The 25,295-nt window shown below is 44.7% G+C and overlaps 1 long non-coding RNA gene across 1 annotated transcript; it reads left to right on the forward strand.

Moving 5' to 3' along the window:
- The first annotated feature begins 142 nt into the window (after nt 1–142).
- LOC122470568 lies at nt 143–19,978 on the forward strand. The gene is made up of 4 exons (XR_006293938.1): nt 143–3,122; nt 9,605–10,536; nt 12,878–13,004; nt 19,586–19,978. It is a non-coding gene; the product is annotated as an uncharacterized LOC122470568 (long non-coding RNA).
- The last annotated feature ends 5,317 nt before the right edge of the window (nt 19,979–25,295 follow it).

Here is a 25,295-nt window from a genome sequence, read left to right on the forward strand (position 1 = left end):
CCCCGCCTCCCGGCGCCCTGCGCCCAGCCAACGCGTGCGCATGTCCCTCCTCCCGCCAGCCGGCGGCGGGGGTGGGGGCTGGAGGGCAGGGGGGCGGGGCCTGAGCTCCGCGGGCTCGCGCGCCGGACGCGGCCCCCAGCGTTCTTCGCCCTGGGACCCTCCTTGCTTTTTGAGGCTCTAAGGACAGTGCCGAGAGTTGGGGAGGGAAGGAAGTAGCAAGGGTGAAGTGGGGTGGCAGAGAGGCGGACACTGGCCACTTGCGGGAGACTGGATGTCCGGGAGACGTGAGTGGCCCCCTGGGTGGTGTGTGCAGTGGGGTCCCAGCCCCCCCTCTGTTGTTGACCAACGGCCCCCACGGGCCCCTCCATCCAACCCTTGCCTCCTAGGTTCTCCTAGTTCCGTCCCCGCTGTCTTCTCACAGCTGTGCGCGTAGTCCCCACACTCCTCTAAGGACTGCTGGTACCCTATGCAGCTATCGCGTCAAAGCGGGCACCGTGCTCTACAGTTGGCACCCCCTGTGGCCTCCGGAGCTCGGAGAAGGAGGAGCTGCCGTAGAAATAGGAGAAGCAGCTCGCCAAGCTTGGGGTCAGAAAGGGAACTCACATTTATAGTTCCGGCCGCGAGCCAGGCGCTGTTAGACACTCCATAGGCATTGTTTTATTTAATCCTCACAGCAAGCCCGAATTGGAATTACTGTCTTCTTTAAGGATGAGGTCACGGGAGCAGGGAGGTGAAGTCGGTGCTTTAGCCAGTCCATGGCCGGGTCGGGATTCACACAAAGTCTGTAGAATTCTCAGTCCTGCCACGGGTTGAGTACCGGTTCTGCCCCTTGGGAGTCTAACGTGGGCCACCGACCTTTTCGAGCCTCAGTCCCCTTGCCTGTATAATTAGAAAATACCGCTACATGAGCGTGGTGACGATTAAATCAGCAGACGTGAGAAACGCTGTGCAAACTGTAAAGTGCTTTTCAAATATCCTTGAGTCCCGTTTTTGTCCCAGGCGTTGGGTGTTGAGTGCTACTCAAAGGAGCAAGGCCCAGCCCCTTGTCTAGACTTGGCTTTGCCAGGAGGCAAAGGAACAGTCAAGAATTACAAGTTGCTGTGGAGAGCATTTACCCCCCCACCCCTTCCACCCGAACCCTGCCTGGGAAGATGGGAGTTTTCCCACAAGGATGGGCTGTTGTTGGGTGGTTGTCGGGGATTTGCAGAGCAGGGGCTGGAGGTGAGATATCACTGGAGGGCTGGTGGGACCATATACGCTGTGGATAATATCCTAAAGGCTGGGCCAGCCTTTGGAGGATGGTGAATATGGCTGATCTTATTTGCCTGGAAAGATCCCAGCAGTGGCAGCAGGGAGGAGACGGAGAGCCGTGAGCGGGAACAGTCAGTGGCTGTGGCAACACGGTAGTGGTAGGGGTAGAGAAACGGAGATAGACTTGGGAGGATACGAGGAAAACTAGGCTCCAAAGTCTATGATCTTAACCACAAATTACCCTACTTAGCCGCCTCCTTCAAAAAAGGCAGGAGAAAGTGCTTTTTTAAAAAATCACTGTAAGTCAGGAGAGTCATACGCCCAGAAGACAGCCCGTCGGCTTCTCCTTAGATGCCGGCAGTGATGCTGGGCCACGTTCTGTGGCCGAGCTCTGAGGGCACCGAAATGCTGACCTCTCTGCTGCTGTTCATGTTTTTTGAGCCATTTACCTGGCAAGTGCTCTGAATGTGTGACAGCACACACAGAGTATAATCTGTCCTGAATCTCCTTTGACGCAATGTCTGCTAAGACCACAGCCGTATTTCATGGAGTATTTGAAGAAAAAAAGAGACTGCAGAGAGCAGCGGGAGGTGCCCAGGCCCGGCACCCAGGGATAGCCATCTCTCCCCTAGAGGGCGCTCCAACTCTCCCCTTCGGGTGACCGGCCTTTAATCAGAAACTGGCTGTCAGTCCGGGAGCACAACCTATTGTGTAATTCAGGGGCCAGGACCTTCACTTAGAACTTCCTCCAGAGACCCAGAAGTCTCCAATACCCTACATTTCCGAAGAATTGTGCCCAGGACTCCTAGCCCAAGTTCCTCATACCGTATGTAATCACGCAAAAGGCCACCGTAAAATGTTCCAGTAAGTTAGTGTTCCAAAAGTTTTAGCCAGATGACCGTACTATTTGTACCAGCTTCCCTTTGCCTCAGATAAGAAGTCAAGCAAAATTCATACCCTGAATTGTTAGCCTGGCAATTGTTTCTGCTGGCCCTTGGCAAGAAGGCATTCAGTAATGCTTTCTTTTGCCAATATTCAGTACGTTACAGGTATAAAAAAGATATCCTCTTGCATGAATAGATGTTTTTAAAGTCATGTGATTTAAAAAGAAAATTTTTTTGTTCCATCAAGTAAGTCTAAAGGTGTTAGGGGGTTACTATTTAAAGAAGCCATAAGGTGCTGTATTCTGGAAAACAACAACAAAATCCCACGTGGGGATGTCTGTTTGGATCCGTCAGCTCTCAGACCCAGTCCTGGCCTTTCCCTGCCTGCTCTGTACAGGGGAGGGAACAACTGATGAGGTTGGTTTTCCAGGTTCCTGGGGTGGCCGACTGGGCGAGGCCCGCAGAGACTGGAGTGTAACAGCAAGGGAGAAACCAGGGTTATCACCTTCTCTCTCTGCCTCCCGTGGCTTCTTCAGAGTGGCCTGGTCTCCTTCGTGCACTGGCTGACTGGGTTTCTCTCAGCTTTCACTGGATGCCCCATGGCTTCTGGTAACGTCGCCACCGCCTGTTGCCTCTCAGTCAAGGGTGCTGGTGGTTTCCTGTGGTTGCAGATCTCTGGGTTCCTTCACTGTTCCCAGTTGGGCTCTCGACTCCTCCCCCTTTCTGTAATCAGTTCCCTGCATTATAAACCCTACGTTATAAATACTTGCACTCCCTAGATACTTGCACTCTCTACCAAGGTTCTGATTTTCTCATTCTTTTGCAGAGGCCTACTGCATGCAGCATCGTTGGTGTGGTACGTAATTTGGTATGACTGTATCCATTGTCAAGGAGCAGTGTGGGATAGTGACAAGAGCTGAAGCTTCCACACCAGGGAAATCTGGGTCCAGATGCTGCCTAAGGCATTAGCACTCTCTGTGCCCTTGGGTAAGGAAGGTATTATTATCACTCTCATCATCGCCATTATCATTTAATACCAGTGGAATAATCAATACTCTTTTAAAATGTGAGCAAACCAAACTTGGAGCAAAACTTAGAAAATCTAGTATCGCCACAGTTATATAAAGAGATACGAATATTTTTAAACCTTGTTTGACTCATAGTGGGAATAATATGACGTGGGACTACGCTTCCTTTACTGCTCTGGATGCACAGGCAGAATTATATGCAGAATTTCTGTACCCTCAAAACCTTGTCCAAACCTAGGGACATCCACTTTTCCAGTGTTTTCCCTTATTTTAATACAAAAGTGCATTTAGAATATGAAATCATTCTTTGCTTAAATCATCAGAAGCAATCCTCTTTGAAAACAGTGGAAAAGCCGACTCTTGATTTCAGCTCAGGTCATGATCTCGTGCTTTGTGAGTTCGAGCCCTATGTCAGCCTCTGACAGCACAGACACAGCTTGGGATTCTCTCTCTCCCCACCCCCCCCTCTCTGCCCCTCTCTCACTCATGTGTGAGCTCTCTCTCTCTCTCTCTCTTAAAATAAATAGACATTTTTTAAAATGCAGATTCTATGGCCACATGCTCCGGAGATGTGATTTCAAAGGTGTGGAGTGGAGCCCTGGAATCTGTATGTTTAACAAATACATTTGATGCAGGTAACTGTCTGACCACATCCTAGAAACCCTGTGTTGGTATTTCTAGCACAGCTCTGGGTGTCATATGCTCATCATTTGCATTTCCTCCTGTTCCTTTTTGAAACTCCTTCCAATGCTGAGTGTGAAGTTCCAGATGACAGACGTGGAAAGACCAAGATAGAGATGTACTCTAAATCTGAACTGGAGACAACGTCCCACCAAAGTGCTGTCCAGGGGCCAGTCTTGTGGGGAAGGAGGCAAATCTCCCTCTCCTCTGAGAGCTAGAGGAAGGACATACATGAGGGTAGAAGGGAGGGCCTTTTGCCCTTGACCAGTGGTTCTCAATGAGTGTAGAAGCACCTTTAGGGGCATTCTGGCGTACTTTTTCTTATCTTGACAGTTGGGTTGCGGGGCACTTGTGGAATTTAGGGGAGGGGTCAGGGATGCTGAATGTCACAGTATGCCCTTGAGAAGAATTGTTCCACATACTGTCCAACTTCCAAAAGCCCTTCTGAAACATTCACATCGGTTAAAAAAACAAAAAACAAACCTGTCACTATCTGAGCCTAGAATGTGACTGTCCTAGTCCATTTGGGCAGCTATCACAGAATACCATTGATTGGGTGGCTTGTAAACAACAGAAATTTATTTCTCACAGTCCTGGAGGCTGGAAGACTGAGCTCAGGGTGCCTGTGTGGCCAAGTTCAGGTGAAAGCTCTCCCTGACTGCAGACGGCCATCTTCTCGTGTCCTCACATGGGGTCACGTGTCTGGTGTTCTCACAAGGCCAACCCGTCTGGGGTCTGTTTTGTAATAGTACTAATTCCATTCATGAAGCCTCTACCAAACCGAGCTAATCACTTCCTGAATGTCCCACCTCCTGAGACCTTCACATGAATTTGGGGCTGAGAGAGACACAAACATTGGACGATAGCACAGTTTTACACATAAATGCAACGCTTCTACATATAAAGCAGAATTTTTAGCGTTCCCATATGTACTGGATTTTTTAAAAAAATTTTAAATGTTTATTATTTATTTTTGAGAGAGAGACAGAGTACAAGCAGGGGAGGGTTAGAGAAAGAGAGGGAGACACAGAATCAGAAGCAGGCTCCAGGCTCCAAGCTCTCAGCACAGAGCCCGACGCAAGGCTCAAACTCACAAACTGGGAGATCATGACCTGAGCCAAAGTTGGATGCCCAACCAACTGAGCCACCCAGGCATCCCTATACTGGATTTTTAAAAAAGGAATGAAGCTACAATAGAAGTCATGGCTGACAACTTTTAGATTTACAATGACTTCTTCGTCTTCAGTCATTCTGTCATTGATGGCAGCACCACTTAAAGTACATGAGTCATCACCATAACCCACTTGTATTTGTGTTTTAGCTAATTGCTTCTACGTGTAGAATCTAACTACCTCATTATATATATTTTCTAGTATTTGTACCTAAGCCTTATATATATGTTGAAATGCAGATTATTTTGTGGAGCCTGCTTGGAGTTCTGTCTCCCTCTCTCTGCCTCTCTCACTCAAAAAAAAAAAATAAACATTTAAAATGAAAATATGTTTAGTGGAGTGATACGCATATAATGATTCTCATTTGGGGAGGGGAGGGGGGCGCTGTGCACTGACCGAGTTGAGATCCACTGTTTCTGTACGGAAACAGGTAAGATGTGTTGGGGGGTGCCCCCTAGTGGTCGGTGTTGTGACGGCATCCCTCCCCCAGCAAGGAGAAAATGAGTCTGGAAATGTTGATAATTCTAAGACTTCCTTTCATTAAATGAGGCAGTGTTCCCTTATTAAAGCTTTTGACATGTTTGCTAAACTTACAATTAGAAATTTGGGCTTCCTTTTTCTGGCAACATAACTGCTAAAATATTTTTTAAAAAATTTTTAATGTTTATTTATTTTTGAGACAGACAGAGAGAGAGAGAGAGAGAGAGAGAGAGAGAGAGAGAGAGATGCTGGTGGGGGTGGGGCAGAGAGAGACAGAGACACAGAATCCAAAGCAGGCTCCAGGCTCTGAGCTGTCAACACAGAGCCTGATGCGGGACTCGAACTCACAAGCAGTGAGATCATGATCTGAGCCAAAGTCAGAGGCTCAACTGACTGAGCCACCCAGGCGCCCTCCAAAATATTTTTAATTATTGTTTAAAATTATTTTGAGATTCTAAGCTTCACGCACATGGAAAATACACTGTTAAATAAGGGAAACTAATCAAAATTCTCTACCTCTCCTCATTAGCAGCATGTATACTCTGAAAAACTCAGGGAAATTAATATGTTATGTTTGTCTCCCTTGATTTAGAACATTCCAGATTTCACTATGCAGCTTCTGAAATGTACAGCATGTGTGTGTTTGCTTTTATAGTAATTCACTATTATTTACATCTCTACTTACACAGTTACTACCTTTCAAAACAGAAATGGGGATGTGAAATAGAAGATGCCAGAAACCACTTTATCTCACTGATTGGCTTTCCCAACCACAGTGCTCTTCTTTCCATATAAAATAAGAGTTGTTTACATGGAAAGCAAAAATAGCACAATGGATTTATAGAGGGCTCCACAGCACATCGTACTTAGAAGTTTCCTGATTAATTCAGGAAATACAACACTACGAAAGTTCACACGTATGAATACATTCTGATTACTATTTCTATGTAAACTTACTGTCAAGAGAATTTTACCCATGAGGCGATATAACAATGTAAGCTCCGTACCTGATCACAATGATTTGTTCTTTTACCTTGGACAAAATAGTTCAGTCTTCCTGGACCTTTGAGGCCTTATCTGTAAAATTAGAGAGTTGAACTTAAATAAGCTTTAATGAATGTCCCAGCTTCATGAATCTGGAGGTTGAGGTGAATTTGCCCATGCTATTTTAATTATCAACATGGGATTATCTATAGCAAATTGTAGGCCACCTCTGTTCATTCTCAGACAAAATGTACCACCCAATATAAACCAATTTTAATAGGAGGACAGTATAATGAAAAAGGTTCATATGATGGAATAAATATGACAAATGTTAGTCATGCATATTCTTGATTACCCTATCGGGGCAGACTATTGAGAGTTAATCATGTTTTTTAAGTGGCCTTCGGTATTGCTTAGAGTAAGTCCGTTTCACACTTGCCTCTTTAAATGCTGCCCACGGGATCTGAGAATTTGAAAAGCAGGTAAGAGGCATTGGAGAGAATCGTCATCCTGTCCTTTTGTTAGTCCCTAGTTAGGAACCCCCAGGACAGGGACCACTGGTTGTTATTCTAAAGCAGTCTTCCAGTCCATAATTAGGAAGATCGTAATCAAACCATAGAATATTTGAGAATGAAGGGGCACCATTAATAATTACATGAGACAACAAGCATGCACTGGACCTGAACAGGTGGCTCAGGCCATAAGGTCACTCTATGACTAATGCACATTCCTCAAGGTAAGAATGTCTCCTGATTGGAGCAGACTGACTCATTCATGTCCACCTACGCTAAGAAGACATGAACTCTCTTTGTTTTGTTTAACTCTTTTAAATATAATTGGCTAGAAGACTGTTGAAGAATCTCCATAGCCTGCTCATACACTCAGTCATTTATACACACATCCATTCAAAGATTATTTATTGAACACCTTCAAAAATGCCAGGCTATATATAGCTATTGGGAATAGCAGTGATGAAAAGAATGGCATCTGCCATGATGGGGCTCATAATCTCATATGGAGATTATTATAAGAGAAAAGCTGTCCCTGACATCTGGACCTGGCCTCCACTATCACCCAGGCCTCCCTGTTCCCTGGGATCTGGCCCAGATCTCAAAACCAGGCCATGGTATTCTCCCATTAAACATAAACAGTGTCACAGAGGCTCAGCATCAGACAAGGCCACTCTGGGATCGTATGGGTCAAGACCAAAACAAGAGCACTCCCCCAGTAGTCCCGTGTGAACAAAGACAAAACACGACCACTTTCTAAACCACTCAAATGCTCAAATATCCCTCTCTGATCCCTAATTTGAATGACTGCTGCTTCTTACCAATTGTAGCTTCAGCCTTGCTCCATCGTCCCTCCTTCTATAAGATTCATTAAGATACCCATTCAGAAATAGCCCACTTCCTGACATCATCCAATCAACAGCAAAGTCCCACTTCACTACACCCTCCCCCAAATCACCCGAGACCAAATCTGGGTTTTCTTTCACACCCTCCTACTGAAGGCTCCTGGGTTGTCCTTTCTCCCTCACTGCCATGAGCAATAAACCGGACTTAGCCACAGGGTGTTGCCCCTGGTAAACGGATAATTATGATGGCCAGCATAAGGCAAAGAATCAAGCTGAAATGGTATATGGTATTCACTCTGTGTTTCACAAATCTATGACTATGTGAAACATAACCTTCGTGCTTTAATGTGTCTTGTTTGTCCTTGAAAAGGACTATATAAATATTGAAAAATCATTATCTATTTAAAGACGACAAGTCTGCGAGCACCTCAACCTCCTTAATAGCTGCCCAGATCAAAACCTACGGTGGAGATGATGCTGAATAGACAATCTTTAACTCCAAAAATTGCTTTTGTTCTTTTTTTTTTAATGTGTATTTATTTTGAGAGAGACAGAGTGCAAGCAGAGGTGGGGCAGAGAGAGAGGGAGACACAGAGTCCGAAGCAGGATTCAGGCTCTGAGCTGTCAGCACAGAGCCTGATGCGGGGCTCGAACCCACATGCCATGATATCATGACCTGGGCTGAAGCTGGATGCAACCAACTGAACCACCCAGGGAACCCCCCACTTTTTCTTTTTGAAAGAGAGAGAGGACGCAAGTGAGCAAGGGGCAGAGACAGAGACAGAGAGAGAGAAAGAAGCAGGGCTTACCAGAAACGGGGCTCGAGCTCACCTGATGTGGGACTCAAATTCACAAACTGTGAGATCATGACCTGAGCCAAAGTCAGAGGCTTAACAACTGAGCCACTCAGGCACCCAAATTGCTTTTGTTCTACAGTGACATGAGTATCTTAATTTTTCCAGCAACATAATGCCATTTCATAATCTACGATGCAGCATTCAGTGATTTCATGAACCCGCAATTCTTTTCTGCCATGCAGCTTAATTTGTTTACTTATTTCTGTTTTCTCTGTGGGGTGCTTCTCAAATATAATCAAGGAGTTTGGAAATTTACCAAGTAATGAAAAAGGAAATAATCATAGAAGCATAGAATGAGGAGATAAATAAAATAAAAATTCATTGCCTAGTCAGTATTTCAAAGGAATGAAACACAGTATTTGAAGGTTTTCATTGTCTTCGTCCTGAAAAAGATAAGCGAGATAGAATGGAATGGGCTATCTTTAAAAGTACAACGGCAAGTTCTCTGGGAGAGCGTTGCCTATGCTGAAGGCCGTGTGTCCAAAAATGCCACAGAACAGATTCTGGTCTGGGCAAAGGGTTCTCTTTCAGCTCTATAGACGTATTCTTGGCTGTCGTCCACGGAGTGTAACCTTCTCAAGTACAGAGCCATAGGGCAATACAGAAATCGTCATACAGTGGGTATGTAGTGTATCTCTGCCTATTACCTAACTAATAGAACTCACCACTGGAGCAAGTAGGTGTCAAGAAGGAAGACAGCTAAGAACTTACAGAACTGGAGAAGCGCAGGAGCTCCCATCATTACATGGCTTTCCTTCTGGTCTTTATTCTTCAAGAAGACAAAAATAGCATCTTTGTTGTTGTCTGGTATCGTGAATATTCCACATGCTGAGAAACATTCTGCACGGATCATGATTTTATTTAATCATAAAAGTTGCCTTTCTTTTTCTTTCCTTGCTCCCACTCTTCAAAGGCTCTACAGATGCATCATCAAGGTCAAGGGAGTTGCCACTTGTAACTTAGAACAACATAGCATTGTCGTCTGTTTAAATCCCTCTTCAGGGATGATACCCTCCCATCTATTCATTCTGCAAGATTCTAGAATCTTAGACAACATTCTATCAAGTAGAACCTTCTGGATTTCATTTTGGCCTTATTCACTGAAAATTATGGAGTCCAAAGCTTTCGTTTATACTGCTTCTATATATACCTCCAGGGCAAGAAAATGGATGAGAAGAATGGTTATCTTATAGCTTTTCAAACAGAAACTCATTACAATCTCAGTTAATGAAGCATGGAGAAATCAAACTCAAAGCATCAGCATTTACTACCTCCTAGATGCCTGGAACTTTTCAAAGTGAATTACAGAGCAGATTCACACCCTTTAAAGAATTTGTAAATTCAGAAACGGCTGGGAGCAGGTGAGTATTTCTGCAAAATTTGAGAGGTGTGGATCTATGACCGAGGAAGCAAGGACTGTGGCATCCCCAGAAGCTTTCCTTTTGAATCAGGAGCTGCTTTGACCAGGACTTGCGTGGTATAGTGTTCGCAGAAGCACGGATGGCCAAGGACCTCTATCCTATTATTTACCCTTATTACTTCCTGGTGTTGGCACTTCCGCAGAAAATGTTGACGCGTGACATCAAAGGCAAAGAGGAGATCCGCAATCCCTAGTTCCTTCCCTGCTCCTCCTAAGCTGAGGGAAGCGAGCGTGGGGAAAACGTGCAAATATCAAGGAGCAAAATCAAAACAGCCAAGTTCATTTGGGGTGGCGTAGGTGATTCAAAGCGCGGTGAACATCCGCGGCGAGGTCTTGCCGAATTACTTCTATGGGAAGGCACGATGCAGTAGCTGGGAGCTGGGGCTCTGGTGCTAGACCCCAGCGTGGCCAACTTGTATCCTTGGGTAAGTTACCCGTTCTCTTCATGCCCCTGTTTTCTTATAATAATGGTGCCTAACTCATAGGGCTGTTGGGAGGATTACAACCAGTAACAAAACAAGTAGTACCGCGAGTATTAAATACTGTTAATACATACAGACAGAATCATATTATTCAGCACCCCCGCAAGACCTGAATCAAGATTAGCTATTGCTGGGGGGGGGGGGGGGGGGGGCGGGGATGGAGGTTTGAAGCAATGTATCATGAATTCGAGATACCAGCACCTCTGAGTGCATGCCCTCCAACCAGCTTTGTGTTGGTAATTTAACTTCCTGTATAAATCCGCTAAGAATGTGCTTGAAAAATATAAACAGGTATTCCAGTTTGCAAATTAAAAAAAAAATTATATATATATATACACACACACACAAGAAAGAAAACATGCAGAGGGAAGTAATTACGTCTGGCAAGGCTTGATGGTGGAGGTAGAAAATGAGGCTTCTCGCATGGATCAATGGGCCCTAGGTATGCGTGTTCTCTCGGTTTTACAGATGGAGAAACCGAGCAGCAAGGGAAAGGGGTACTTCAGCAAATGCCACCACACTGTTTAGGGGCGGAGGCAGGCTTTGCACTCAGAAGTGCTCTGTCAGGGCACAGCCACGGCCACGCCTTGAGCTCCCTCGCAGCATAAACAGCTGCCTTCCTTGCAGGTGGGGTGACCCGGGCGTGTCAGGCACCCATCGGAGCTGCTGTGGACCTTTCCGAGGGGTGACAGGGAGCTGACTTTGCAAGATGCACAGAGGACAGATCTGCTAGAGAGACAACTGGAAGGGAAGAACTAAGGGTCGTCAGGCCGATGATACAATATCGCCTCTGCTTTCTGGGTTTAGAAAGCCAGGAGCATTTCTGGAATTTCCATTCATGAGTGAGATGATGGTGGAGGGAGAGTTTTATATGTAGCAGGAATCAGAGGACTTTGGGAGCGCGTGGAGTGCATACAGGAGAGATGAGTTCTGCTCAAATGAATTCTATAGAAGTTAGAAATTGAAAAGGTGGGGAAACAGCCTGTCCCTGTATGGTGATCTAAGGAAGGGCTGACCTTAAGAACCTGAAAAAAATTGGCTCTTTTTCTTCTTTTATGTTGATTTACTTTCGAGACACAGAGAGAGAGAGAGAGAGAGGGAGCGGGGGAGGAGCAGAGAGAGAGGCAGACACAGAATCCGAAGCAGGCTGCAGGCTCCAGGCTCTGAGCTATCAGCAAAGAGCCCAATGCGGGGCTTGAACCCACGAACCACAAGATCATGACCTGAGCGGAGGTCGGACGCTTAACCCACTGAGCCAATGAGGTGCCCCCCACCCCCAAATTGGCTGTCTTTAGGTCCCTTCAGAAACTTAAATGTGGCCCCGTGAGAATGTCATTTGAGAGGAGCAAAGGAAGAAGCAATTAGATTCTTTGAGACTTGGGAAAACAGAGCCCATTAAGGCATGAGGGAAACGACTTGTGATTTTCCAGTGTCCATTTGACAACACCGCTGGGTTTGGAGTTGTTTCCCGTCGTGCTACACGGTGAAAGAAACCACGGACAAGCGCCAGCCCACCAAGAATGCTCTTGGGTTGCATGTGCTTGCTATAGGATGAATAAGAAGCATGCATTTGGTCCATGCCTTCCAAACCTGTAAATATCTCAGTCTCAAACGTTTATTTGAGCACAGAGGCAATGTGGTCAGATCCAATCCTGACTTAACAAAATGCCTTGCGAGAGCCCTTAATACTAGTAATAGCATCCGAGATGTGAAAATCACATCTTCGGGGTGCATGAGGTTTTCGATGATTTTCCATGCGTGTGTGGAATTGACTTAGCTTCTTGGGTCACAGATTTGGATGTTTTTAGCTCCTTGTCTCCCATAGCATTTTTCCCACATTAATGACTAGGGAGACAGTTGCCACAATCCCATCCCCCTGTTTGTCTGCTTTGGAGGACGTTGATTTTCACTGGAAAATAAAATGAATGAAAAAGAATGGCCAGGAGCATGTCCCTGAAACTCTGCCTGGAAGGCACCTTCAGAGGACAGAGGAGCGAGCAGATGCTTGCAAGAGGAGAAGCCCCTCGTCCGTGCCGCTTTCCTGATCCTTTAAATTGGTTCTGGGCTCCAGAATGTTTGTCTTCTTCTCTTTCTGCTTCCCCAAAGATCCGTAAGCCAATCAATTCAGAGTATGTCCTCCTTGAACAAGTTCAATATGCTAGGCACAGCCGCCACCCATCTCCTTCATGGTGCCGCTAGCTCAGCCCTGACCTCCACCCTGCACACTGTCCAAGCTGTCTGAGGTCCTCTAGGTCATGACGATCCCCATTTCCTGTCATTGCAGGCTCGGCCGGCTTCAGGACACAGCACAGGAGCGGAATGCTGAACCAGGGTTTATGGCATATGAATTGCAACATTTCCATATTTTTCCTGCGCAAACAGCCGGGACCAGATTGTATACACATTTCAGGGTAAGTCTGAGAGATGCCCTGCTAATCACTAAGAAATTTCTTGAATAAAGGAGGAATGAATCTATTCATTCATTCATTCATTCATTCATCCAATACTTTTGCTCTACTAAAGTATAAGTACTCCTCTCCAAATATGTAAACGTGAATGTTTCCTTTTTTGATTTTGGAAAAGTAAGGACGGAGAATATCCCACATCGATTGCTGCTAGATACGCTGCAAATCTCCCATGGGGGGGAACATGGAAAAGAAAATCGTAAAAATATTTGCTCCTGATTCACAATGTTAATAAAAGCTTTGTTGCTATTTAGACAGCCTGGGAATGGAATGAAATATAAAAATCTTGATAAGAGTGAATTTGGTTGGGAACTAAATAGAAGACTTTATCTATTTATCTATCTATCTATCTATCTATTTATTTATTCATTTATTCAGTAGGCTAAACACCCAATGCTGGGCTTGAACTTACTACCCTCAGATTAAGAGTCACATGTACCAGTGACTGAGCCAGCCAGGCGCCCTGAAGGCTAATTCAGATTGTAGAGAACTTACAGTTATTTTTACTGAAAGAATCGGGACACCCAACCTTGCTCTGCCCCTGGTAAGCAAAGAATGACCTGCAAATGTCCCGCTTTGGGACCAGACTGACCTCGGGGCTGAGATCTCAGCAGACCACAGGGGATCTTGCTAGCTGAGCGAATCCGGGCAAATTGTGACTGAACTTCTCTCTATGTAGCTTCCATTGTCCGCCAACAGCAGGACAATCATAGAGATAAAATACTCCCCCAAGGGCTGTTGGGAGGGTTAAATGAGATATCGTACGCCAAACCTTTTGTACATTCCAAACACACAGACAAGTTCCAATTAATTAGCCGTGTGACCTTCTGGGAAGTCACTTAACCTCACCGGTTTCAATTCTCTCCAATTCTAAATTCTCTTTCCAAACAGCCTCCTTGGATTGTAGAGAATTGTAATTAGCATATCCGGCACCCGCCTAATTTGTGCCAGCTCCCGCTATCACTGCAATTATACTGTTTATATGTAAATGGCACCTCAAGTCCCTGAATGGTGCCAGTGCACTTAGCTAAGAAAACAGTGTCTAATCTTATTGACACGCCTCCTTTCCTTAGCAAATCTTTGTTCGCTGGGAACTCAAAGGTACACTTCTGAGCAGCCCCAAGGAACTGACAAGGTTGAAAAAACTGCAGTATGAATTCTCAAGGTTTTTCTTTGGTTGAGTGTTGGGAACAGAAATGACCCTACACATGCATAGTACCCACCTTCCTTTAAAAGTGTTATCTCGACGCTAATTCTGTTTGGATGGACTGTTGCAATTAGCTCTGACTGCCACTTGAAGCATTTTTTTTTTAATTTTTTAATTTTTTTTGAAGCATTTTTAAACTGAGAGGAAATTTTAACTGCCCGAAATCACATCAAGATGTGTGTTTATGTGTGTGTGGGGTGGGGCCGGGGGGTAGGATGGAGAACACGAGTATGCGTCCAACAGAAATCTGTATAGTCGGAAGGTTTGACTGAATGAGTCTTAGAATCTGCTGGTTGACTCCATTTCCCACCCAAACATCTGAGTCAGCCCTAGTTAAGGCTCATTCATTTAGCACATAAATTTTGCCAAACACAGAGAACACAAAAATGACTAATCACTGCTTTGGGCCTCAAAGAGTCTCATTAAGGAGCCAATATACAAGCAAGGATGATGTATTAGGATGTGTTAGGGAAGATGGGTGCTGCCATGGGGCGCAAAGGAAAGAATAAACAACCTCCCACTGATGAAGGTGGGAGGGGGCTGGTGAGGAATAGTCTAGAGAGGAGGCGACCATTTTTGTCTTTTCCAACTTTGTGTTCCCCCAATTATTAAGGTTTCTTCACTGTTCCTCATTCTGAAGAAAGATGCTAGCTCTTGCCATCTGTCAAGTCTAAGGCCTCCTGTTTGGGGACATGACATTGTCCCCAAACTAAATGTGTCAGTGGGAGAGCCGCATGGCTAATAACTACAAGCAAAGCAGAGTTTTGCTGACTTGTTTGGGCATGTTCCCTGGAAGGGGAGACTCAGCAGGGCCTATTTGTCAACCTCCTCCTGAGTGGGGAAGCCAGGGCTCACCAGCAGCTTGGGGTTCCTATGGGTCATATTCCCGAAGCCCCCCGCCCCGCCCCAGTTTATGGTATAAACAGTGGGTGGACTTTTCACGGGGTCCACCCAGTAAACTTTCAAAGCCCTTGTCTTTAGGATAATTTATTCATTGGAATGAGGCCACTGTGTGCCAAGAAGAATATGGAAAGGTGGTTTCTGCTTAGAGTCTCTCCACTCCCATACAACCCAACCCAGAGGTGGTTCTTGAAAGTATCCAACAACCATCTTTATGAGCTTCAGAGTCCCCGGGGCAGTCATTCTTCAATTTCCCATGTGTCAGCATCACCTGGCCCCCACCCCCAAGAGTTACCTATTCAGTAGGTCTGGGTTGAACTTGAGAACTTGAATTTCTAGCAAGTGCCCAGGTGAGACCACATTTTGACCACCACTGCCTCAGCACAATGATTGATTGCTTCCTGCTAAAGCAAGCTTTTCAGACAATTTAAGTATAAGATTTAGTGCAGTCTTGCATGGTTAGATGATTAGACCAGATGTAATAAGAAAAGGGTGTTTGTTGAGGCGCCTGGGTAGCTCAGTCAGTTGAGCATTTGACTTCGGCTCAGGTCATGATCTCACAGTTCGTGGATCTGAGCCCCACATCAGGCTCTGTGCTGACAGCTCAGAGCCTGGAGCCTGCTTTTGATTCTGTGTCCCCCTCTCTCTCTGCCTTTCCCCTGCTTACATTCTGTCTCACTCCCAAAAATAAATAAACATTTTTAAAGATTCAAAAAAAAGAAAAAGATGTTTGATTAAAGATCACCTTTGTCTTGGGGCATCTGCGTGGCACAGTCAGTTAAGCAACCGTCTTTGGTTCTGGTCATGAGCTCGTGGTTCGTGAGTTCAAGCCCGGAATCAGGCTTTGCTCTGACAGTGTAGAGCCTGCTTAGGCTTCTCTGTCTGCCTCTCCCCTCCTCCCTCTCTCTCTCTCTCTCTCTCTCTCTCAAAATAAATAACTAAACTTAAAAAAAAGAAAAAAGATCACCTTTGTCTCACTTGGCTGAGTGGGTGGATGACAGGTTTCCCAGAAGCATTCTTCATTAAAGTTTATCATGAAATTGTTTTATTTTTTTAAATGTTTATTTATTTATTTTGGGAGAAAGAGTGCACAAGCAGGGAAGGGACAGAGAGAGGGGGAGAGAGAGAATCCCAAGTAGGCTCCATGCTGTTGGCACAGAGCCAATGTAGGGCTTGATCCCCTGGACCATGAGATCATGACCTTAGCCTAAATCAAGGGTTGGATGCTTAACCAGCTAAACCACCCAGGGGCCCTTAATTTTTTTTTTTTAATCAAGAATGCTAATTTCTTTCCAGCAGAAGATTGGGAATTATATCATACAGACTTAGATTCCCAGATTGGGTTAAGCCCATATATTCTTTTATACCAGGAACACAAGGCAAAACCTCCTTACATAAATAGAAGGTAGCTTTACTGAGGATTCAATCTCCTCCCTCAGGTCTCTAAGAAAGGAAATGGCATCACACCACATTGCACTAGAAAATCAGAGTTCCTGCCATCTACACAGCAGTAGAGTTCCTTGTCTGCCCTTCTCTCTGCAAGCCATCTGTCTTGGCTCACTTGTAGTTTTCTCTGCGTCTGGCTTTAGTCTGTCATAGCTTGAACTACGACCACATATGGCATTGCAGCTCTGTTCCCATAGCTAACCGACTCCTTTTGCTCCTCCTTGTGTTCCAGAACTCCCCCGAGAGAAAGAACTGACTAACCCAGCTTGAGCCAGGGATCTGACCAGACCCAGTGGGGGTTGGGGAAATGCTGCCAGCTCCAGGGCCAATGGCCCAGCGTCCTTGACGGGAAGGGGAGTCTGGGTAGGGAGGCAACGATGGGTGCGTGCAAGTGAGCCATATACATCCTACCTCGAAGCTGTGCATACGTGGCACTCCACGCATAAAGCATCCGGCTAGACACTCAGTAAAGATTAATTTCTTTTCTACCTCATTGTTCTTCTGGAAAATTCATCAGGAATTCAGGGAATGAGGTAGAAGATTCTGGTTAGCTGTACCATGTCTAGCAGGAAAGCATAGGGGGGATGGTCTTCTGAACCCTTGCTCCCCCCACCCCCCACCCCCTTACTGGCTGCACAACTAGTGTTATCTCAAGGCTCAGTCATGTTCTCAGTCCCGGGGCTCCACAGGACAGGCAAAATCTTCAGGTCTGCTAGCTCAGGACACCAGGGAATAGTCACACACCTCTCTTTCTTCACACTTCAGGAAAGTGTGACCATTTGTCAGAGGCTTTCTTTTCGCAGCAAAGGTGACAGAAAAATTACGGGCGTTGCTAAAACACAAAATTCAACGGAGTAAATGTGAGGATATAGTTTGCTTTATTCGATGATTCACGAATCGGCAGCAGCCCATCTTCGCAAGTAGGAAGGAGGAGTTAAACAAAATGGAACCTTTTAGAGGCAGGAGGGGGCAGGGACAAGCAAGCCATAAGCAAAGGAAAGGATTGTTTCAGGCCAGGTCTCCTTCCTTTAAGGTCTATCGGGCAGATGACCTCACTAGTACTGGTCAGGTAATTCCAGGCTTATTGGTTTAACTTCCACTCCTGGGAGAGGCTGAAAATGCAATTAGGATAGGTGTTATGTCTGGCTTCACTGGCATGGGGCTCAGCACAAGTGACTCCATTTTGGACCTCTTGTTTCTTTTCTTAACAATGTGTGAGATTGTACCTTCATCTGAAGTGTCTAAACCATATGCTTAACCATAATCCAAAGGTTTGAATAAATATGTGGATTTAATAGCATGTATATTATTTTTTGCCAATTTATGGGGCGGGGGGGAAACCCTTTCATAATTCCAACAGAGACGATGGCTCTTAATATTAACATTAAGGGTTTATAAAAAAATATAACATTTAATTCAAGTCCCTGTTTGGGCATGTTCAATTCAAGGAGATTTCTTACCTTTTCTCTAGTCCCCTCCGCTCCTTCTTTCTTTTGTTATTTATTTATTTATTTATTTATTTATTATTTGAGAGAGAGAAAGAGTGAGAGAGCACAAGTGGGGGGAGAGGGCAGAGAGAGAGAGAAAGAGAGAATCCCAAGTAGGCTTCATGCTCAATGAGGAACCTGACACAGGGCTTGATCCCATGACCCTGGGATCATGACTTGAGCTGAAATCAAGAGTCGGACAGTCAACTGAGTCACCCAGGCTCCCCTTTTGTTTTATTTTAAATTTAAATTTTACCAGTATTTCTAGGACTTCCTGTCGGTAGAAGCCGTGTTTTTACTGGTATAGTTTTGACCCGTCACGACCTTAACACCAAAAGGCAAGATGGCAATCCAGTGCCACAGTAAAAGGTCCCTCAGGACATTCTTGTCCCACTGTGGTGCTTGCATCTCTCACTGCCGTAAGACAGCAGCCAGGGGCACGGACAGCACCCTGGGAGCTCCTGTGTTCACAGTGCACCTCTGGTCTATTCACCAAGGCAGGGGGCAGGCTCTGTGGGAAGAGTCACCCAGGTCTATTTTAATGTCAAAGTAGTTGCATTTATTTCTGTACTGCAGTAAACTGTATATCAGTTTAGCAAGGATCATTTCCTGAAGGTACAAAAAATTCTTTTTTCTCAGATTGTGTCACTTACAAGCAAACTACTCTTCCTTGCCATGTGTCAAATTGACCATTGACTAACTAGGCACCATAAGAACATATTGACATTATTTCCTTTGGGAATTCTGTCGTTTTTAATCATTTTCATGTTGGTGGGAAATAAAATATTGAAAGCATATTTCATTGTATTTACCCTTATTAGAGGGCTTCCCATATTCACAACCAGTAATTCCTCAAAGAACTTAGACACAGAAACCACCAAATGAAAAGTTCAAAATAAAAAGTAGCCCTTTCTTCTTCAGGTTGGCTATAATTTTTCAGATTGCTTAGCCAAATTATGGAAAATCATATTTTATCCAGTAGTTATAATGAACCTCTGTGCTCCCGCAGCAACCTCTCCATTTATCTTCTCATATGTTTTAGGAAGAAAAGCTTTTATCCAGCATTCTTCCCTTCCGTGTTTTGTTTGGTTTTCCTGCTTTGAACTGGATCTGGAAACGTCTTCTTAATTTGAAAATAACCTTTTCTTTGGAACTACACAGCCGAGGTTCTCAAAGCTTAATGTTCATCAGAATCACCCAGAGGGCTTGGGGGCACCTGGGTGGCTCAGTCAGTAAAGTATCCGACTTGGACTCAGGTCATGATCTTGCAGTCCGTGAGTTCGAGCCCTGTGTCAGGCTCTGTGCTGAAAGCCCAGAGCCTGGAGCCTGCTTCAGATTCTATGTCTCCTTCTCTCTCTGCCCCTCCCCCACTCATGTTCTGTCTCTCTCTATAAAAAAATGAATAAACATAAAAAAAATTTTTTTAAATAAAAAAAATTAGGGAAGTCAATATTATATTCAAAATCTTTGTCACTTTTTTTCTACAGATCAACAAGAGTGTTTGTAGACTATTGAAAGGTGGATTTATATATAAGACTTATTTCCCATTGAAGACATCAGATTGGAGTCTTCTGATGAAGACATCAGATTCGAACTGACAGCGCAGAGCCCGACACGGGGCTCGAACTCACGGACCGCAAGATCATGACCTGAGCCGAAGTCGGATGCCCAACCTACTGAGCCACTCAGGTGCCCTGACCTCCCTACCTTTTAAAGATGAAAGAGAGGTTTAATTACCCCTAAACCTTCCTACAAGCCCCCTCATCCCTATGCAATTTACTTTTCATGTCTTGCTGTATCCCACTTATTTATTTTTTATTTATTTATTTGTTTATTTATTTTGAGAGACAGAGAGAGTGCACGAGCAGGGAGAGGGACAGAGAGAGAGAGGAGAGAGAAACCCAAGCCGGCTCCACGCTATCAGCACAGAGCCTGATGTGGGGCTCGATCCCACCAACTGCGAGATCATGACCTGAGCTGAAACCGAGAGTCAGACGCTTCACCAAATGAGCCACCTAGGCACCCCCATCCCCCCACTTACTTATAAATACAAGTTCAGCCTCCAGGTAAGGAGTCCTCTTTTCCAAACATAGAAGTTCCTGAAGAAAAGGGGAAGAATTAGCTTCTGTGTCCCACTGGCTTTGCCATTTAGGGCCATGTAACTCTGGGTGCAAGTTTCAAGGGATAATGAAAACTATAGCTTTGGCCTCCAGAATTGAAATACTTTTTGTAATTGAAATACTTTTGTACTGGGAAAATGGCAATTGTACAAATGAAGGATAAACAAAATCTCCTAAGTGAAATATTTTCTTCACCAAATGAAGTTTAGTCAACTACTAATTTAAAGCAACATTTCACATCTTCTTGTATATCAGCGAGAAAAACTGATAACACCCATAATTTTCATTTATAAGTGCAAAAATGCAGCCCTGTTTTCTCAAACTTATTAAAGTTGATAACTTTATCACTAACACCTTCTGGATTAAAACTGTAACCATCCAGGGGCACCTGGATGGCTCAGTCGGTTGAGCGTCCGACTTCGGCTCAGGTCATGATCTCACAGCTCGTGAGTTCGAGACCCGCGTCGGGCTCTGTGCTGACAGCTCAGAGCCTGGAGCCTGCTTCGGATTCTGTGTCTGCCTCTCTCTCTGCCCCTAACCCCCTCGCATTCTGTCTCTGTCTCTCTCAAAAATAAATCAACATTAAAAAAAAAACTGTAACCATCCAAACACAGGACAATTAAGTAACCAGAGAATAGGAGACAACAGTGTGAACGAGGTAATCTTTTTCTACCATGAATTACAAACATACAGAATGAAAGTTGAAGAATATGTAAGGAAAATGGCTTTATTTAGTTTGATTAGACAAAAAAAAATCTTAATTTGTTTTTAAATTAAAAACGGAGAACACCAATTCTCCGCAGAGATTTGTTTCCATTTCAGCATAACAAAGAAAATGTCTCTTTCTCTAGAGGGAAGAATGGCGGTTTGCCAACAGCTACTGACACTGGGGTCCAGCTAAGGTCACGGTTCTTCAGCTGTGATGTGGGTGCCCTATGTGTTCTGCATCCTGGACCCCCACCTGTAGCCCTCATGGGACTTGGGGGGTGAGGGAACCGATTCCAACAAGAAGCTCCCGCTGTATGCTGGGTCTGGAGAAATACACTAAGTCCACGAAATGGGTGCCGTCTTTTTGGCCAAGACGACGGAAGGGTGACAAGTCCCCACACCCCTTCTGTGCCACTGTTTAGGAACTGTATGCCTGCTCATGACTCCATTGTGAAGCCCCTTTTGATTTATTTCGCCAACTTTCTATATTTTATGTTTGTAGCAATTCTTTATACACTGTGTATACAAGACCTCTGCCATTTAAATGTGATGCCATATGGTCGTGTTTGGAGATACACAAGCATAAATATTGTTTTAGAGTATGGTATTTAGAGACAAAAGGACACAGATCATAAGTGTACATCTTTTTTTTTAAGTTTATTTATTTTCAGAGAGAGAGAGAGAATCCCAAGCAGGCTCCCTGCTGCTGGCACAGAGCACACTGTGGGGCTTGAACCCACAAACTGTGAGATCATGACCTGAGCCGAAATCAAGAGTTGGACCCTTAACCAACTGAGCCACCCAAACACCCCCTTAAGTGTACATCTTGACAAATATCACAAAGTGAATATGTCCAAGTACTGTCCAAGAAATAGACCATTAGTAGCGCCTCAGAGGCCTGCTCAAGCCCCTACAACCTACAGGCGGCCCCTCTCCTGACTCCTAATGCCACAGGTTAGGTGGACCTGTTTTGAACTTTATATACTTGGAGCCATTCAGTGTGTTTCCTTTTGTATCTCGTTCATTTTGTTCATGTTATTGTTTGTAAGTTTCCTATAACACACTGTTCTATGTGGTTCTATTTCATTCACTCTCATTGCTACATGGAATTCCATTGTAGGACTGCCACCACTTAATTATTTATTCCACTGTTTGTGGTCACTTCCATTGTTTACATTTGGGACTATAAAGAACAACACTGCCATGAACGTTCTTTGATGCACATGTTACATGCAGTTCTGTTGGCTGTAATTTTAGGAGATAATGCAGAATAGGTTCTACAATGGCTGTACCAGATTATATTCCTACCAGAGCGTATGAGTGTTTCTGTCCCTCCCACACACGGCACGGTTCTTCCATTTCAACTTTAAAACCAGCCTAAGTTCCAATAATCACACACAGGTCCACGTAGAATACACGCATCATTTAAACTTTGCATGGAACTTGCTGCTCTCTGTCTCCGTCTCTGTAGGATCAGTGTAATCAGTATTTGTTTTAAAATACTTAAATTCTGGGGCACCTGGGTGGCTCAGTTGATTGAGCTTCTGACTTCGATTCAGGTCCTGATCTCTCAGTTCATGGGTTTGAGCCCCACAACCGGCTCTGTGCTGACAGCCCGCAGCCAGGAGCCTGCTTCAGAGAGCCTCGCTCTCGTTCTGCCTCGCCCCGTTTGTGCTCCGTCTCTGTCTCTCAAAAATAAATAAACGTCTAAAAATATTTAAATTCCTAGGTTTGGAAGGATACATGTCATTGACATGTCCCATTCTATAGGGTCGTTGTTTCAAATTATTAGGTCGTGGACTCCTTTGAGAGTAAACCTTAAGTCCTTTTCCTCTCTAAAATGTATTTATGCACAAATGCCCAGAAACGTCTACCTGAACTTCTGAAGAGACTCACACCCTCAGAAGCCCTTCAGTTCCTGACCTCCAGATCAAGGATTCCCTCATAAAGCACTGACATTAGCCGAGTAACTGCTCTCAAGAGATCTTCCGCTTCTTACTTCCTGCCTTTTCATTTCCCTCCTCTTCTTCCAGTGGAGCAAAGTTCCAACTTCCTACTTTGAAGGCGTCACACCTCATTTCAAAGAGACCAGGGACCGCCTCATGCATGCTCACTGGCCTGGGGAGCGGGAAGGCCTCTTGCCAACAATCTCTTTATTATTCTCTCCTCTTCACCAACCTGCTGCCTGTGGCTCCCTCGGGTGGCGTCAACTCACACACATCCACCGTGCCCCAGTCCGACTCCACACCCTGCTGCTGGCTGTCTCTCCTTCTCATCTCCGGTCTCCAAGAAGGAAACATTCTTCCCCAATTTCCACATTTCCGGGGGGAAAATAGATCCAATCTGTCAAATGGTGCCAAGCCCCATGCATCCCTGATCATTAGAACCACCCGGAACTCTGATGCCTGGCCCCATCCCAGTCAAGTTATATCAAGGTCTTGGGACAGAGGCCAGGCATCAGTGTATCTTCCAGGTTTCTTTGGGTAATCCTGATGTTCAGAGAAGGTTGAGAACCAGTTGTAGAGGCTAAGGGCTGTGGACAGACAAACGATATAAGAAACGTTTCATCCAAATGTATAGAAGAACCATTTTGATGTGCAAAGTATGAGGGAATGAAAATGCTCCTGAGAAACCTGGAGAAGATTTGTCTGCAGCAGTCCATTAAATTCAGAACACTTGGAGCGATGAGCTCTCCACATGCTGTCCAGGCTCCCCTTTAGCCAAGAACAGAGACAAAAACTGAGGTCTTCACCCTCCCACTGGCTTACTGGGTTTATTTTTTTTTAATTATTATTTTTTTAATGTTTATCTTTGAGAGAGACAGACAGACAGACAGAGCACCAGCAGGGGCGGGGCAGAGAGAAAGACACAGAGTCCAAAGCAGGCTCCAGGCTCTGAGCTGTCAGCACAGAGCCCGATGTGGGGCTCGAACTCACAAACTGCGAGATCATGACCTGAACTGAAGTTGGACACTTAGGCACCCCTATTGTTTTGTGTTTTCAAAAATTAAATTCTTAGCGTTAACGTTTTTGTTGTTAAAATAACGCATACTCAACAAAGAGCAACTTTTTGAGTATGCATTACTCACATAATTTAAAATAGGGGGGTGCCCAGGGCAGCTCAGTCAGTTGAGCCACGGACTCTTGATCTCAGCTTAGGTCTTCGTCTCAGGGTCTTGAATTCAAGCCCCGTATTGGAGTGAAGCCTACTTAAAGAAATTGATAATAACAAATTAAAAGAGTTGCTGAAAGAAATACTATTGTTAAATGTAGTCCCTTTGACTTTTTCTCTGTTCATGTGATTCCTGCATTTTTGGTCAAGCGTCGTCATTATTACACTATATTAACTGAATTTTCTGCCTTTTTCCTTAAATTCTAACGTAAGTAGCTTTTCTGCCTATTATATAATGTAACTTGAAAATATATAATCTCGCATTTATTTTTTAGCATTATTTAAAAATATTCTTTCAAAAAACCCAAAATTAAAAAGAAACCCATACAATAAAATAAAACAATTTTTTTTTAATTTTTTCAACATTTATTCATGTCTGAGAGACAGAGAGAGACAGAACACAAGCAGGGGAGGGGCAGAGAGAGAGGGAGACAGAGATCTGAAGCCGGCTCCAGGCTCCCAGCTGTCAGCACAGAGCCCGACGTGGGGCTCGAACCCACCAAAACATTCTTTCTTTACTAGGAAGCCACAGAGGAGACCCTTTCCCTCCATGTGTGAAGTCTCTGTTCGGAACCACAGATAGCAAGACTATGCGGTTGATTTGAATCTGAAAAGCTTTTGCTCTCTTACTTTCTCAGTATCTCACTTTTTTATTTTCTTTCTTTCCCCCCATTTTCTTAAGTTATAGGACTGGGCTGCAGTAGGGCACCTGCTTCTCATTGGCTTGTACCTTTGGACAACGTACTAACCCTGTCGGTGCCATCATACCCGGGGCACCCGGGTGGCTCAGTCAGTTACGTGACTCTTGATCGTGGCTCAGGTCACGATCGCACAGTCCGTGAGTTCGAGCCCTGTTTTGGGCTCTGCACTGACAGCTCGGAGCCTACTTGGAATTCTCCCTCTCTCCCTCTTTCTCTGCTCCTACCCCACGCATGCTCTCTCTCTCTCAAAGTAAGTAAATAAACTTAACAAAGTAAATGAGGATAACAGCGGTACTTACCTCTTTGCCATTTATGTGTTTCTTTGCTTTAACAAGCAAGTATTTCGCATGCAGGATAAGCCAGATACTGTTGTAGACACTTTACAAATACTAACACATTAAATAACAGGGTTGTGAAGATTATACGGATAAAGTCACAGCGTAGCACATGCAGCCAAGAGCATCAGTATCCTCTGTCTGCTCATCCATTTCTTTCCT

The sequence above is a fragment of the Prionailurus bengalensis genome, chromosome D3 (assembly GCF_016509475.1).
Source record: "Prionailurus bengalensis isolate Pbe53 chromosome D3, Fcat_Pben_1.1_paternal_pri, whole genome shotgun sequence".
Lineage (NCBI taxonomy): Eukaryota > Metazoa > Chordata > Mammalia > Carnivora > Felidae > Prionailurus > Prionailurus bengalensis.